Source organism: Miscanthus floridulus, chromosome 3 (genome assembly GCF_019320115.1).
Source record: "Miscanthus floridulus cultivar M001 chromosome 3, ASM1932011v1, whole genome shotgun sequence".
Classification (NCBI taxonomy): domain Eukaryota; kingdom Viridiplantae; phylum Streptophyta; class Magnoliopsida; order Poales; family Poaceae; genus Miscanthus; species Miscanthus floridulus.
The window spans coordinates 41,385,592-41,403,712 of NC_089582.1; the positions used below are offsets into that span (position 1 = coordinate 41,385,592).

At 48.8% G+C, this 18,121-nt stretch overlaps 1 pseudogene; it reads right to left on the bottom strand.

The window, feature by feature from the left end:
* Positions 1 to 13,425: 13,425 nt before the first annotated feature.
* Positions 13,426 to 15,916, bottom strand: LOC136545531 (proline-rich receptor-like protein kinase PERK3; annotated as a pseudogene).
* Between the last annotated feature and the right edge of the window lie 2,205 nt (positions 15,917 to 18,121).

The following is an 18,121-nucleotide window of genomic DNA, read 5'->3' on the forward strand; positions in this document are numbered from 1 at the left end:
TCTTGTTGTAGTGGCATCTTAAACCTTGGAGGTGTCTGGCTGATTGAAGGGTAGCATTTACTCTGACTTCTTTCGTACTGTCGAGTTCTAATCTCCGGGTGTGTTCTACTTCTCTTTCGTCGTATTGTTTTATCCTTGGTGACATCTAGATTAAGTCGGTAGGTAGTACTGCTTCTGATTCGTAAACTAGGAAGAAAGGTGAGTATCCGGTGGCTCTGCTTATTTGAGTCCATAGCCCCCATACTACTTTGGGTGATTCTTCAATCCATTTGGATCCATAGTCCATTAATTCTTCATATAATCTTGGTTTTAATCCAGCTAGTATAAGTCCATTAGCCCTTTCTACCTGTCCGTTGGCTTTTGGATGTGCGACTGATGTGTAATCTATGCCGAAACCGCAATCCTGTGCCCAACTTTGGAATTCTATAGCTGTAAAGGGAGAACCCAAATCAGTGATGGTTTGATTTGGCATGCCGAAGCGATGCATAATGTCTTGGATGAACTTGACTACTTTGGCTGCGCTGTATTTTGCGAGTGGTTTGTATTCAATCCACTTGGTGAACTTGTCAATTGCTACAAAGATATACTCAAAACCACCCTTTGCTTTCTTGAGAGGTCCTACTTGATCCAGCCCCCAGCAGGAGAAAGGCCAAGCGGGAGGGATGCAGATCAGATTGTGAGCTGGTACATGAGCTTGTCTTACGAACATTTGACAACCTTTGCATTTTCTGACGAGTTCTTCTGCGTCTTTCAAAGCAGTTGGCTAGTAGAATCTGGTTCGGAATGCTTTGCCCACTAGTGTTCTTGAGCGGCATGATTTCCACAGCAACCTGAGTGTATTTCTTCTAAGATCTCTTTGCCTTTTTTTGAACGAGACACATTTTAGGAGTACTCCTGATGATGCGGCTCTTCTGTACAACTTGTCCCCTACTAAGACGTAGTTCTTGCTTCTGCGAATAACTCGGGTGGCCTCTGCTTTATCTGCTAGCAACTTATTCTCTTTGATGTAATCGATAAAAACCTAGGCCCATGAGGTGGTGATTACCAAAATCTGGGTGCCTTTAGCTGGGAGTTCAGGGGTTATCTCACCAGGTTATTTGATAGAGGGAGCTGATAACTCTTCTATGAATACACCGGGTGGTACCTTCACCCTGTCAGACCCGAGCTTGGCGAGGACGTCTGCCGCGATATTAGAGTCGCGCAGGACATGTAGAATTTCCAGTCCTTGAAAATGTTTTTTGAGTTTTCATATTTCAGCACAGTAGGCGCCCATGTTTTCTTTGGTGCAGTCCCAATCTTTGTTGACTTGGTTGACGACTACCACCGAATCGCCATATACGAGTAATCGCTTGAGTCCAAGGGTAATTGACACTCGGAGTCCGTGGATGAGGGCTTCATATTCTGCTTCACTGTTTGTAGCTTGCTATAGTATCTGAAAGACATACTTGAGTTGTTTTCTGTCTGGAAAGATGAAGAGAACGCCTGCACTGGTTCCGCCTAGCTTGAGCGATCCATCAAAGTACATCTTCCAATGGTCAAGGATGGTATTTGGCATGGGTTGTTGAATCTCTGTCCACTCGACCACAAAATCGTCAAGGGCTTGAGATTTAATTGCCTTCCATGGGGTGAAATCGATATTGAGAGCACCAAGTTCAACTGCCCACTTAGATATGCGCCCTGTTGCATCTTTATTGTGTAGGATGTCTCCGAGTGGGAAATCTATCACCACAGTAATCTTGTGGCTTTCAAAATAGTGGCGAAGCTTGTGTGAAGTGATCAGGAGGGCGTAGAGTAGTTTTTGCACATGCGGGTACCGGAGTTTTAATTCTGACAGTACCTCGCTGATGTAGTATACGGGTCATTGTACTTTATATATGCGCCCGTCTTCTTCTCTTTCTACGGCTATCGCTGTGCTGATCACAGTAGAAGTTGCCGCAATGTACAGCATCATGTCCTCATATTTCTTTGGAGGTGTGAGAACGGGTGAGCTTGTGAGGTACGTCTTGAGTCTTTTGAAAGCTTCGTTGGCTTCTTCTGTCCACTCAAACTTGTCTGTCTTCTTTAGTAGTTTAAAGAAAGGTGACCATTTTTCGCCGAGTCTTGATATGAAGCGATTGAGGGCCGCCATGCAGCCTGTTAGTTTCTGCACATCCTTGACACTTCAAGGTGGGCCCATCTCTGTTATGGCTCAAATTTGCTTGGCGCTGGCTTCGATTCCATGATGACTGACCAAGAATCTTAGTAGTTGTCCTGAAGGAACTCCGAATACACACTTGCTTGGGTTTAATTTCCACCTCCACCTCTTCAGGTTTTCGAAGGTTTGCCTTAAGTCTTCAATTAGTGTGTCTGGGTTCTTTGTTTTTACTACTACGTCATCCACATATGCTTCTATGTTTTTGCCAATCTGATCACCAAGGCACGCTTGGATAGCTCTTTGGTATGTGGCACTAGCATTCTTGAGTCCAAACGACATGGTCTTGTAGCAGTAGGCGCCAAACATAGTGATGAAAGATGTCTTGCTCTGGTCCTGTTCTTTTAATGCAATCTAGTGATATCCTGAATAGCAATCAAGAAAGGACAATAGGGTAGATCCTGTTGTCGAATCAACTACCTGATCAATGCGTGGTAGCCTAAATGGATCTTTCGGGCAGTGTTTGTTGAGATCTGTGTAGTCGACGCACATGCGCCACTCATCCGTATTCTTTTTTGTACTAGAACTGGGTTTGCTAGCCAATCTGGATGAAGGATTTCTCTAATGAATCTGGCTACCATTAGCTTTGTGATTTCCTTTTTAATTGCTGCCCTCTTGTCGGGTGAGAATCATCGTAGCTGTTGCTTCACAGGCTTTGAGCCTTCATTGACATCGATTCTGTGCTCAGCCAACTCTCTTGGGACACCTGGCATGTCTTCGTGGTTGTCTTCATCTTTTTTCTGATTGTCTTCTTTAGTGTTTACCTTATTATCTTTTCTCGTGTATCACTCGTTGAATGTGTAGCAATTTCCAGTGGTGTGATTTCCTTTAGGATGCAAAATGCAATGCATGTTTTCAATGTCGTCATACCCTCTGGGTTTGGAAAACTTTCTTGATTTATTAGCCATCGCCACGGTGTTGTCTGGTCCATGTTTTTTTCCTGATGTCTGATGTTTTGATGATTTCACTTGTCTGGGTTGTCTTGGTTGTTTTTATCCAGGAACCTTTCTCGTGTCTTCTCCTCCGTAGTAATCATCTTTTCTACCGTGCGTCTGAATTCTTCATTGCTTCTTGGATTTTCTTTGCAGAAGTCTTGAAATTGCCACCTAGCCATAATTCTGTGAGAGAAAGCTTCGATTACTTCCCGTTCTGTGATGTCATGTACTTGAGCACATAGTTCACCAAATCGTCGATAGTAATTTCTAAGAGTTTCGCCTCCTTTCTGCTCGAGTCCTTTTAATTCTACGTGGGTGATGGGGTGTGTAATGATACCCGTGAAATTTCCACAGAAAACTCTTTGCAAGTCTTCCCAATTTCTGATTGACCCTGGATTTAATTTGTTGAACCATTGGAGGGGCATGGTTTCCAGTGCCATGGGAAAAAAAGGTCTTGATATCGTCATCTCCTTTGGCTAGTTCAATCGACTATGAGTAAATTCTGAGCCACTTCCTTGGTTCGGTCTTGCCATCATATTTAGAGTGGTTGGATGGCTTGAACTTGTGAGGCAGTCGTATTGAAGTAAGTCTGTTTGCAAAATAGGGGAATCTATCGTGCGTTCTGGCTTCTTTGTATTCTGATTCGACACCTCCTTCCTACCAACTGTCATTTTGGTGAGAGTAGTTCTGTGGGGATGTCTGAATAGGTATTTTGCTTTTGATCTTCCTTGGTTGTTCGATTCGGTAATTTTGACTGTGGTCCCTTCTACTTTCTCTGCTGTGACTTCTACTTGGTCCAAGTCTCTCGAAAGTGGACTTCTTTTGAATTTGATCTTCCTTCCTATGAGATGTTGACCTGGCGGGTAGTCTTAAGCAGACCCTTCCGTCGTGCGTCCTTAGGGTTGCTAATTGGAGGAGGTCTCGGAGCTGTTCCTATTTTTCACTTGGAAGTGATGTTGCTCCGAGTTCTTCTAGTGCTTCTCGGATCTTATTGTAGGGTGTATTCGCCGCACGTTTTTCTTCGACTTCTTGTTCTAATTTTTTCCTATCGTACTCAGCCATATCTAACTCATATTTGATCCAAGCTTCCTTGCACTGCCTAGCATGGCGTTGGCGTCCTTGTTTTAATTTGTTTCTTCTTTCTTAGGCTTGCCTCTGACTCTCGATCTCACCATCGTGCCCCTAGATAAAGGGTGATACGTTGGACTCAGATTCGTTCGATGACCTGATGTCGGGTGCTTCTGGGGGGACTAGAGGTGATCAAGGACGGCGAACCATGAATACTTATCATGTGTGAATTGTTCTGTTATTGGTGTTGGTTTCCACACTGTCGGAGTTGTTGATGATTTTAGTAGAGGCTTCAAGGTCACAGATCGAGTCTCCTTCTTGGTAGGGTAGAATTGCTGTCGTCGTTGTGCCGACCAGTTGGGTACCACTGTCCTCAGGAACAGAACCTGGCCAGTGGACGATGTAGTCTTGAGATATTATAGTTAGTACGAGACCTTCCTGAGCTCCTTTTAGTGGCATTCTAAGCACCGGATCGAGGGATCCTTCGGGCCATGCCTGATAAGATTCTGCCATGTTGTGGAGTCCGAACGGAAAAGGACCCGACTTCTTGAAAGGACTCTGAGTGTATTCCGAGTTGTTCTCTTGACAGGCTAAGGCCGCGTTCTGGAGCCTCGTCGGAAAAGAACTTGGTTTTTCGAAAGAACTCGGTAAAGACTCCATCTCGGATGTGGAGCCTGAGTTTGAGTTGGATGCGCAAAGCCGCAAAATCTAAGTTGGATTGGACATCACGAGCTGCGCAAATCTTCTAGCAAGTTGATCTGTCGTAGTCGCCAAAATAGAAAAGTCTTCAAGGTGATCCGAATCTTTGAGGAGATGGCTTTGGAGCTTGCCATCGTCGCTTGCCTCGCCGATCCATGAACCGAAGATGAAGGTTGATCTCGTCGAGAAGATCATGTTGTCGAGGTCCGTCGAGCTCTCAGATGCAAATTCATCGAAACCCCCTACCTGACGCGCCAGCTGTCGATGTTTCACCACCGATAGCCTGCCACGGGGGTACCCAGGGCAGTATGTTCGGGCTTCAGCGTATGCAGAACTCGACGGTAAATGCAAGAGACAATCGATTTATCCTGGTTCGGGCCCTCGATCATGATCGAGTAATAGCCCTATGTCCAGTTGGCGTTAGCCTTTGCGTTGGATTAATTGTGAAGTGTAGCGTTGTTCTGTGTTTTATTCTCTAGGAACTCCGCCCTCCTTTATATAGTCAGGAGGCCAGAGTCCTAGTCGATTTACAATAATGTTCCTAGTAGGATTATAGAATACTACTACTACTAAGTTTACAGGAAAAGAAATCCTAGTTAGACTAGATCTTCTCCCTTGTTTATGGGGTATCCGGTGGGTCCCGTACCGACACTATTGCTACTAATCCCATTAGTACTTAGTATTACTTATTTAATTTAATAGTATGGTAAGAAACATTTAAAATGAGTAACTCGAATAAAAATGAATTAACAGGAGAGTAAATAAAGTAGGTACACATGAATTTTACAGGAGGTGATTTGACATTGCATTTGATTGATTTGATTTGTCATGCACAGTATTGCATGGTGGCAGTGCTTTTGCAGCATGCAAAGTGAAAACCAGCCTTTACGGTTAAAATCAGGTGCTCACTACTATGAACGGGAACAGCTATTGTTTCCAGATATTGGCAGACTAGTGAGGGTAGCACTGGCCATAGTATTTTTATGTTTGAGAGAAGGGAAGGCAGGAATAGACGTGGAAGTCTTATGGTTGCGCCTCCAGAGTGCAGACAAAAGAAAAAAAAATTACTACTAATTAGCGTGTTCGCTCGATCTTATTAATCATGCTTATAAGTCATGATATAATATTTTTCTCTCACAACAAAACAACATCGGTCGGTTTATAAGCCACAGAGATGAATACTTTTGGCTCTAGAGGGCAGACAAAAAAATCTTAAGAATCTTACTACTAATGATTTCGGCTCCAGAGGACAAACAACCACCACATTTACCATTCACGCACCTTGTTACCTTTAACCACGCTAACTAGCCGCCATCCATTTACATGCACCATGCAAAGTTAGCACGCAGGCATAAGCAAAGGCCTCAGCTGCATGCATGCGGTTCGTACTCACATGCGTACCGACCATCACGCTACGAGCCACCGCAAGTGGCCAAGTATGAACCTAAAAAGAATGGAAGTGACCAAATTTAAACTAATTTTTTCAACGCCTTGGAAGCATAAACCGTGTCTGTAAGATTTTATATGGTCCTGACAAAGTAGAAGGCAATTCCTGAGGTTCACATCACGCTATCTCTGGCTGCGTCTTTAAAACCACACCTTCTATCTCATCGATTAAATTTAAAATTGTCTGACACATTGAAAAGTGAGGATTATATTCATTTTAGGACAGAGAGAGTACTTAAGTGTTAACACTCAAAATTATCCGCGAATAAGATTTTATAGTCCACTAAAATCACGGTAAAGACCCACCAAAAAAAGCACGCTAAAGATGAAGCAATAAATGGTGGTCCCCGCAGAATTTATACGAGGAGTGCAATAGACTGAACGCGCAAAGTATATAAAACAAGATGGCGAGTGCCTCCCTAAGCTATCTAGAAATCCACTCAGTAAATTTGAAAGCACTAGACATCTTCAACTACGCAAGGTGGGTCAAAAGCAGGTGGACACATTTAATGCCTCTTCTCCTTACCATCAGATAAAAACAATCCATCGACCATGCAAGAACATTTGTACGTACACATGCATCCATGCATCTAAAAGATGGCTTGGGTTGCGTGCATGTTGCTCTCGAGGTGGTCGGTGGTTGGGGTTGGTCGCCATTAATATGGCTCCCTAGCTAGTGCATGTTCAACTTCCCAGCCGTGCAGCGCCCCATCATCCCTTAGCACCTCCGTGTCCATCTCACCATGGCAAACATCAAGGCGATCGCTACGTACTACGGGTGAAGACCTACTGCCTTCCTTGCACCGCTCGTGTGCCCTACACTACCAACAACACCATCGGCATAAATGAGGAAATAAAGCTTCAGAACCTATTTCTAAACTAAAACTTGACAACGAATTCTTTTCAAAAAGTTAGGACGTTGCATGCGAAGTTATATAAGTAGCCCTATTACTATAATTATGTATCCAGGATAGATGACACTCTGCTGACTTAGGTAGGCTTAATTAAGCTCTCTGTAGGTACACTGACCCCGAGCATAGTCCGATAGTATTGACTAGCTACAGGGAGAGATCGGTGTGCCAAAAATCTAAGAAAGGTTGCCTTATATATTAGTAATAGTAGGAGGACGTATAGGATGTGCATTCACGCATATCCTGTTTGTGCATTGTAGTGCCCGTATTGCTTGCAGATACGCTATCCATAGGTGTCACGCGTGTCGTATGGTGCATGCCTGACTTGTTCCTGTTCTAGAGTTAATGCTAAACTATGGCTTTGTGCTTCGCGTCGCCTATGGTTCACGCCTGCCGTGACCCGTGTCTCCCTATACTCTTTTTTGGGCTCTTGTCGGAACCTTGTCTTGCAGCCATATTAGTCATTAATGGCCTCGGACATCGCTCGCCTCGAACGCGGAAAAAATTGGTCGATTCATTTATGGTGATCTCATGCTGGAACCTTGGTGGACCGCGCCAGGACCAATGGCCGCTCTGCCTTTATAAGTAGGGTCTTGCTTAGCTGTTGGTACCACCACCCGGTGCACTTTAGCTCGCCTAGCTTTTCCTTTTTAGCTAGCTTTTCGCTCAGTCCTTTCTTGCAACCACCGCCAGCGATGGCAGGAGCCTAGGTTAGTAGTTACTGCCTAAACACTGAGGGTTTCCCAATATCCTGTATGCTACCCTGCAAAAGCTTGGAGTCAAAGATCATCCTGAGTATGAGGGCCGTGAGTATGAAAAGCATGGCACTGAGCGGTGTGAATTTACCATATACATTGCGAAGAGTGAAGAGTTCCCCAACATCACTGAAGCCTGGAATGTGATCGCAACTGGGTTTCGCTTCATCGACACCTACCAGGTTGTGGCCCACAAAGCCTTGCGGTACCTTTGCCAAATCTATGAAGAGCCCATTGCTCATACCCCCATGAGGTTCTTTCCACCTTTGGAAAAGAATAGACGGCCATGGAGGGCTCACATGGAGGCTTTGCAAGGGTGGGATGCGCAAGAAGATAGTCCTACCATGGTGCACTTGACCACATACCTGCTTGCTCTAGATGAGCAGTATGATCGGCAAGCCTTGAAGTTGAAGAAGTGCCTTCGGCGAGCCGAGGAAGCTGAGATCTTCTCTAGGATGCTACAGGTGCAGCTTGCCAAAGCGTATGCCAGTGCGGCAGCCGCTGAGAGTCGAGAGACTGCCATGTCGGAAGCTCTGAAGGAGGCTGAAGATCGACATGCCCATCTATTGGGAGAGGCCTACCTTGTCACCAGGGCCAAGCGGAGGACGCTGGCTACTGAACGGCAGGATCCCTTGATCGTAGAGGGGATCCCTATCCACCCGCCAGAAAGAAGGAGAACTGGTGTTGCAGCACCGCCAGCACCTCTACCCTCGAAAGTGTCAGAAGTAGAACCCTTGATTTCTCTCACTCAACCGTTGCCAAGAGAGGAGGCAGATCCATAGCCAGGGCGGTAGAAGAATCCGCCGAGCCCGAGAATGATGATGCGTGGTCTAAAGTAGATTAGCTGCCTTGGGATGATGTACCCATAGTTAGTAGTGTCTTTCGTCGCTGTCCACCGGTATTGTAATCTTTCTGTTGTATTTTGTCCGTTGTTGAGGTAGTCCGATCGTAGGAAAGGTGAACGATGTGTCGAGAATGGGAGAGTAAGTGCCTGTGTGTTGTACCAGCATAAGGACATTCAGAATATGCATTTTATTTATTTCACTGTGTTATTGGGTCCATCTACCTTAAGTCTCGTTAGACGTGCTTAGGGTTTTCGAGGGCGATGTTAAGTGGGTTACAAGAGAAATTACCATTCGGATGCGAGCAGACCAGCCGTGATTGGATAACATAGGACACTGTCTCAACTAATTGTGGATGTCCCAGCAGAACACTTGAATCTCTTTAAATCAAATTCATTGTTGGATTTGAAGTCCTTGTCCCTTGTTGCGAAAGGAACCCTTGTTGTTTGAATCTTCCCTTACAATACTCCTCTGATTCTGTGGTCTATGACCCTACCGTCTTCATTGCGTGTAAGTTGGTAGTTGTTGCCTGGTTAATAGCTTATGGTGCCGCTATGAAACCGAGGGCCCCTGCGGAGCAGCTGCCACATGGTGACGCTACTCGACATGCGCTGGTATCGAGGTTGTTGACCAAGTACCTTTACCAAGTTACACCACCATACCACTTTTGATACAAATATTTGGGTGTTTGAACGGGAAATCCACAACAGGTTGATGAAATAGTGTTCTCTCAAAGTAAACAAGAGACGGTGGTTTCGGAGGAAGCATGTATGTTGCGATCTCACTTCATACAAAGGTTGGCGCATATTGTGGACAAGGAAGGGAAGGAAAGAAGAACACCTAGGAAAAGTTAGCCTTGGGTAGTAGGGAGTGCTTAGAAAAGCCTGAGTGGATGTCAGGTCCCAAGCACTGTGCCCAGCTCGGCCATGCTACGCACGCCGGGTCGCTGTCACCGCATGCCCCATGGACGCCGTCGGTGTTGGGCCCATTAGCACCATGTCCTCGCATGTCTGCGACATCGTGCCGCACTCGTCATCCTCGTACACTGTGCACTTTTCCTTTTCCCGGCTCCGGTCCACTCTTGATCCTCGTCCTCATCCTCATACCGGACCCCCTTCCTTCTTTCTTCTTTCGGGGACATGGCCGCCCGTACGCCTCCCTCATCGAGCGAACACTCTCTCCTCTCCTTTATTCCCCCCTCCGCTCGCCTGCGCAGGGAGCGCACTATGGCCGACTTTATCCCCACATCGTGAACCAGCAATGTATCCCATCCATGCCGTCTCCACTTCCGGTGCGCTGCGCCCCATCTCCGTTCGCCACTATAAGATGCCCTTGGTCCTTGCTCTTCTTCTTTATCCCCATCCCTCTTGAATCCGAAGCAGAGCTATGAGATCCAGTCGTCATTGTGGAACTAGGTTTGCCTGACAGAGGCGATGGTGTAATCAGAGAAGAAGGGATATGGTTTTCGAAGAAATTTAAGTCTACCATTGGTTAGTTTGGTCTTAGGGTTCACGTTATTTGACTTCTCAGTCTCCTGTTTCTAGATCTGTTGGTCATACGCCATGTTTTGGATAATCATTATCTTGTTGTTTCTCCATTGCCCTCGTCTATCCCGACTTCTGGAGTAAGCCTTGGTTGTACTAGGTTGCTCTTAACTATGTAACTTTAAATCCCGGTGTAATTTAGTGTTTGACGTCGTGTAATCTTTCGTGTAATTCCAGATTTACGAAATGTGTTGTAGTTTTGCCTAAGGGGAGTGGATCCTAATTTACTCTTTTATAAACCCTCGCGTTAGGAGACGTGCTTGTGTTGTAGTTTTTGCTCTTTCCGCCTATAATGTAATCCTAGCCAATGTTGTGCTTTGAATCTAAGTGTGTTAGTGCTTGAGCCCAACTCCATCAAATACTTCTTTCCACTAACATCTCATTGATTTGCTGGCCTAGAATAGGCACCATGTAATGACAACCAACCTCTATATTCGTTTACAACATTGTAAAGAAAAAAAACCATGTTACCTTTCCTTCCCATATTTTCCCATTTAATGTACCAAAGAGACCAACCTTTCGTAACAACGCGATGAGAAAACATATTAGACATATAAGCCATATTTTCAAGATTTTTCCTATACCAAGCACATCACCCGTAGCGAAGCGCGGGCAGCAGTGGCTAGTATATATAATATACAAGCACATGTGGTTAAGCGATAACATTCTTAATTTCTTTTCATGCCTGTCTGCGCAAAAGCAGCATGGCCCATCCGTCTCTCTGTGACAAAGGTTGCCGCGCCATGCGCCGTGGTGCGGCAGTGCCGCGCCCAAATCCGCGGCGCGGCAGCTCCGGCCACGTCACTGGTCAGCGCCCTCGGTCTTGGCCACGTCAGCCTCCCGCCGCGCCACCATGCATGCCGCGGCACAGGTGTTTCGCCACGCCATGGTAATAGGTGCGTCTAAAAGTGTTAGATTTGGAAATAAAAAACAGACAGTGTTAAATTTAAAATTAGTTTAAAAAATGTTAAAATTAAAAAAAAAATCTCTCGTGGTCAGCGGCTTGACGGCGGCGACCGGCCGCCCGCCTCGACCTCCACTTCTCCCTCTCATCCGTCGTCGCTGGCTAACCTAATAAGTACCTAACCTAGGACGTCCGTAAGCCGTCATCGTCAGTTGACTACTATCCTCGCCCTGGTCGTGCGTCGAGGTGCGCGATTAATCAACGCCGGCAGCCCTGCTATTAATCGGGAGTCAACCGGCAACCGCCACCGGATTCCTACTGATTGCACACATCCTACTTTAATGAACAAAGGTTGACTGTCTTTTTCATCTCTGCAATGGTTGCTGAATTTGAAAATGGCGTACTACATTCGCCGGGCGAGTCCAAAGGCCAACTCAGATCTCTAACACAAAGTCCTCGTCCTATGCTGAAGTTGTGGATGACGATCAGTTCCGTTCACTGTTGGACCTGTTGTTTTGTCAATGGATCATGCTGTTACTACTTCATGGCTAATGGATTTGTGTATTGACCGAATTTATTTTTTGGTCCATGATGAGGTTCACTGTCGGTCGCACTTGCGTAAAATGCTTTTCTTAGTTTCCTTGTGCGACCTCAACTAATCATGTCAAGCAAGTGGAGTAGTATGATTAACTGCCATTGACATGCTGATCGATGCGGTAAGTTTGACATATTTTCTATTTTCTATCTACTACCTAAATTTGTAAACAGGTTTTTGATTAATCTGGTAGCTAGCACATTTTTTGTTTACGAATATACGAGCTTCCGTGAGTTGGTGCCCAATCGTTAACGAACGCGTGTGCACGGGTACTGTAATCGGCGCACGACATCTTCTTCCTAAAACCCTCGTGAAGCTCCTTGGTTAGGGGACAGCGGCAGGCGCCCGGGGCAGGTGGGAGGCGGGCGGAGTGGCGCAGTGGCGTCCTCACCGCCGGCCGTGGGTGGCGGACGGCGGAGTGCCAAACAGCCTAGGGTTAGATTTTGAGATTGTGGAAATCTCCAATATCCTTCGGCCGTAGAGGGACGGACGGGGGAGGCGGCTGAGCCGGCGGCGGTGGCGGATCGATGGGCAGTGAGGCAAGGCGGTGGCAGTGGTCGGGCGGTGGAAGACAACCAGTGGACGGGGTCGGTGGTGGGGGCAAAGAATACCGGAGTTAAGAACGACGGGTAGAAGCGGTGGGGACAGACAGTAGGCGGCTGTCCCGGGCGCATGGGCAGCGGCGGTAGGCGGCTGCGGGGGGCATGAGGAAGAAGATGCATTATAGGCGGGCGAGAGGAAGAAGACGCGCATCGGTAACTCAACTGGCATATGCGCATTGTAGATAAGGGCCGTGGTTGGTGGCTTGTGAACTTTACAATCAACCAATCTCACTCGAGTCTGTCTATCCAACAACCATGTGTTTTATACAGTTTCAACACATGAATTTTTTTACACCATAGAATTAAGATCCAACAACCTCCATCCTCCTTTTATCTCCAGCCTTCTTCTACCTCCAGCCTTCTTCTACCCCCAGACAATCACAAATCACAAAGATCACAGATCCACATATCACAAGAAATAATTTTTTTCTATGCAAGGACAAGAGGACAAATCGCGTGAGTGTGGGTGTGACTGTGTCGCTGACGACTGCGGACTGTCTGCTTGCTTTTCTACGAGTACTACTCCCATGACTCCGGCCCATTTTGTTTCTACAGCCGCACGTGGGACCATCGGAAGCGGTCGGCTCCAAGATGAACGGTTGCCCACAGTTGAAAAGAGAGAGGGAGAGATAGAGAAAATCATTGTGTTTTTTTACGCTAAAACACATGTGTGTTAGTATAGCATTTCTGATCTCACAATCATGCTGGGCCACTTGCCCATTGGCATTCTCAAACATGCACACCGAGACCTGTTATTTTTTTTTGTGCCAATTCTTATATTTTTGGTTATCAATTCAGAGGAGCAATGTATCATCTCCGAAACAGTCGAGTAACTGGGAAATTGGCTTATTAACATTTGACACTATCCAACTTGCACCGATCCTACTTGCCAAAGATCAGTGCAGCAGGAGATCGGCAATGGAGCCTCACTCCATTCTCCTAGGAAGGATAAGGAAGATCGTCATAGATCAACTATTCTACAGCAAAAATTAACACAAAAACTGGAGAAAAAAACTTACAATAGTTCAGAGGCCACCTTCTCTCATTGTCACTGATGGAACAAGACCTCTATTTTCAATTTTCATGTAAACAAAGCCTTGATTACTAATCACAAAAACCGCTGCTGGATCATGCATCTCCAAGATGTCTAGTAGTTGAAAAATTGGCAGATACATATAGACATTTGATAGTGCTAGGGTGATGCTTTTGACCTGATGAAGCCACTACTGGCCGTGCCGCCATGTGTTTGACCGAGGTTCTGATAGCCACGCTACCCCATGCGTGCCTGCAGTGATGCCGTCGACATCACCTCAGTGTTCAGCGTGGATGACGACGTCGTCGACGGCATGGATCCCGCCGGCTCGGGCGTCGCAGCCGATGACGAGGCTGTGTCTGTGCCCTCCGAATTCTCTGCGTCGGGTAACAACAACACGTAGCCGTCGCCGTCGACACGCGCGTTGTAGTCGGCAAGCACGGCCTTGAGCTGCGCGAGCACCTCCGCGATCTCCGGTCGCTCATGCTTGTAGGGTCGCACGCACCGGCACGCGAGCGCGAAGACGGCGCACACGGAGGCCCTGTCCCACGCGGGGCCCAGCCGCCGGTCCACCATGGCCTCGGCGGCCGTGGCCGTCCCGGATGCGCCGCCGGCCTCGGCCACGGCCCAGTGCGCGGCCTGCACGATGGACTCGGCTCCGCCCGACGGCGTCGGCACCACGGCGCGCATCCCGGTGGCGAGCTCCAGGAGCACCACGCCGAAGCTGTACACGTCGGAGGCCTCCGACACGGTGCCCGCGCTGAAGCTCTCCGGGTCCACGTACCCGCGCGTGCCCCGCACCTCCGTCGACACGTGCGTCCCGCCCTCCGGGACGATCCGCGACACGCCGAAGTCCGACAGCTTCGCGGCTCCGGACTCCGACAGCAGCACGTTCGTGGGCTTCACGTCGCGGTGCACCACGGCGCCCTCGCGGAACCAGTGCAGGTACGCCAGCCCTTCGGCCACGTCCACGGCCACCTCCAGCCGCCGCCGCCACGGCAGCGGCGGCTCTCCCTGGAACAGCGCGCGCCACAGGTTGCCGCCCGCCATGTACTCGTACACGAGCGCGTGGTCGCCGCCGCCGCGCCCGCCGAGGCAGTAGCCGACGAGCATGGTCAGGTTGCGGTGCCGCAGCTTGGCGAGCACGGCCACCTCGGCGTAGAACTCTGACACCTTCTTGGACCGGTAGATCTTCTTGATGGCCACGCGCTGCCCCGACGGCAGGTGGCCGAGGTACACCTTCCCGGCGCCGCCTGTACCGAGCAGCAGCTTCTTGTCGTATCCGTTCGTCGCTTGCATCAGCTCTGCCTTGGTGAAGATGTAGAGACCTTCGCGCGGTAGCGGCGGCAGCGACGCCACCGAGTCGTCGTCGTCGTCGCTGGAGACGTTACCGCTCTCGCTGTCTCCTGCAGCCATCCTATTCCTACGCCGACGACGGATTCTTGTAACTGCCACGGCGGCGAAGCCGAGACAGACGACTGCCGCAGCCAAGCTGGCGGCGATGGGAACAGTGCTTTTGCTCGAGGAAAAACTGGAAGCACTACCCGCAGCAGGAGGGGACTGGGTGGCGGAGGCAGCAGCAGGCGGCGGCGGTGGTGAAGGGACGAGATCGCCGGTGCCGAGGCTGTTGACGTTCTCGAGGACCTGGAGCATGCAGAGCGCGTAGTCGCTGTAGCGCTCCAGCGGCGGGGGCGCGCGCGACCAGACGGCGACGGTGGCCGCCATCCCGCAGGGCACGAATTCCTTGGTGCGCGCGCTGGCCAGCATCTCGTAGGTGGTGGCGATCACGGCGCCGCGGCACTCAGAGCATCCCGGCGTGTCGGGCCGGACGGGCGGCGCGCGCTTCGACCCCGGCGCGGCGCAGAGGCGCGTGGCGTTGGGAAGCGCGGTCGGCGCCAGCGAGCGCACGCCGTCGATGGTGGACAGCTGGCATGGGCGGGCACCCGCCGCGAGCTGCTTGCCGGGGTCGCCGGTGAGGTCGCAGGAGCCGTCGTTCCCGGCGAGGAGGGACCGGGGCACGAGGCCTCCGGCGAGCAGCAGGGCCGCGAAGGCGTCGGAGCACGCGGCGGCGGGCCCGCGCTGCAGGAAGGCCTCAGCCGGTGCGGTTGGCGTGGTCGGCCGCCGCGAAGATGTAGGCCGCGAACACGTACCAGCAGCACCCCGTCGCGCCCTGCGCTGCCGTGGCGTTCGCGTGGCACTCGCGCGGGATCATCTGCGCCGCCGTCGCTAGGTCGTACGGGCACGCCGACGCCGCCGCCTCGTTAACCGGGCCAGGCGCGGCCGATGCCATGGCCGCCGCCGCGGCGGTGGCAGGGTGGTGGCGCGAGCGCAAGGAGGAAAAAGGCGAGGCAGAGCATGTCGTGTGGGTTCCGTCCCGTGGCGACTGGCGAAGTGGCGAGGGCGCTGAGTGAGGTGAGGGCCAGGGGACGTGGTCATAAACACGAACGGGTCAGAGCATGGGACTATTTTTTTAAAAATGTTATAAGTAACGTTTATTAAAACAGATTTACTCAAATGCCAGTCGTATGATATTTTGTTTTTTGTCGGTCAATTTTTATAGAACATTATATGTATACTATCGGAACATCACAAAATACATCACAAAACATTATTATAAAATACATCATGGAACACCATATGTATTTTAGTAGCTGCCTGAGAACATTACACAACATTAAAATATATTACAGAACATAACAGAACATCACATGTTTATCACTTAAACATAAAAAAAAACATCATAAAACAACACATGTATATTAAATGAACATCACAATATTTTAGAACATCATGTACTACGTGAACATTACATATATATTACATGAACATTGAAAAATACATCACAGAACATGACTGATGGTTAAGCAAACCATCAGTCACATGCCACGTAGACAGACCCTTATTAAAATACTTCAGCAACATTATTCCTCTCGCCTGAAGCACTGTGCTGTTCATGCTGCCTTTGAAGTCAACTACTCAGGAGTAGTTTGGTAGAGCTACACCACCTGATTCTTGAGTTTTGCTGCTTGATTGTTTAGCGAAGTGATTTTAGCAAGAAAGCAAGCCAAGAAGCGGACGAGAAGTGATTCTTGTAGAAAGTTGAACAAGGAGCAATGCGGAGCAGGTTATTTAGCCACACATTGGTAGCGTAATTGGAGAAGTGATTCTTGTCAGCTCCCATCATAATCAGCGGAATAGTCATTTTGGACTCTCAGCTATCATCCAAGTTTCAATTTTGTTCATGAACTTTTCAAAATGACTGTTTGAGTCCTCAAAGTTTACATAAGCAAAATTTCATGTGTCACGGGAATATAAAACACTTGGATTTTCTTTATCTTATATATACTCACTGTTAGAAACACATACATCTTTTGAACTGAACTATGTTCCTCCTTGTGGACTAGGTCACCTGAATTTTGGTTCTCGACTTGACATAACTGACACAATCTTATGAGATTTTCCTTCTGCTTTTTTTTTTCCGAAATGCAATGTCTCCTTATGGAAGGGGCTTGGGGTGTCATGCTGAATGACTTGCAATACATTTACTAGTTCATCACACCACAATCTCGATTGGAAGGTTTAGGTTCAACAAGGATGAGCACTTTGATTTGGGTGTGATGGCGTGGGAGAAGCTATGTGTTCCAAGCAGCGTACACTTCACCCTGATTATGGAACAGATGGACTAGCGCCCGGACGTTTGGACGCGGCGTCCATCCGGACACTGCTCCTATGCCCGACGCACGCCTAGACCCGCGCCCATCCCCGCTCCGGAGGCAACGTTTGTCTGGACGAAGCTTCCCGTGCCTGTGCCCCACACATGCAGCATGGAGCCCCGCGTCCCATCCCGCCCGATGTGCCGCACCCGCACCCATCCCGCTCCACATCCCGGCCGATATGTCGTGGCATCCCATCCCCTGCTGCTCTCGTGTCCGCAGCCTCCATCTTCGCCACAGTAGGGAGCCACATCAGCTGGACCACCAAGGGCTTAGGATTCCTCCACACCCGCGATCTACTTTTGAAACACTCAGATGAAACAATTGCAACATACGCATAAAACAGATGAAACATTCAAAACATACACTTGCAACATAGCCATTTCAACATATGCAACATATAGATAAAACACTTGTAACATACGTCTAAAAACAGATGAAATACTTGAAACATACGTGTATAGCCATAGAAATATATGCAACATCCAGATCTATTTTTGCAACCTCAAGATGAAACACACATTTGGAACACACACTTGCAACATAGCCATTTCAACATATGCAACATCCAGATAAAACGCTTGAAACATACGTCTGAAACAACTAAAACATTTGAAATATAGGCTTGCAACATGTCTGGAAACGCCTGAAACACTTGAAACACAGCATCGCCGGTGGTCATGGCCTACTTGGTGGGGAACTGCGGTGGCGCAGACCTCTCCTTCCTGCCAACGATGCGAGGTGGATGGGGGCGCAGACGCAGGCCTCCCCTTCCGCGACAGGCGAGGTGGATGAGGGCGCGGGCGGGAGCAAGCAACGGCGCCGCGCGGGCGGGCGAGGCGCAGGCCCATGGACCCAGCGGCGCCGGGCGAGGTGCGCGGAG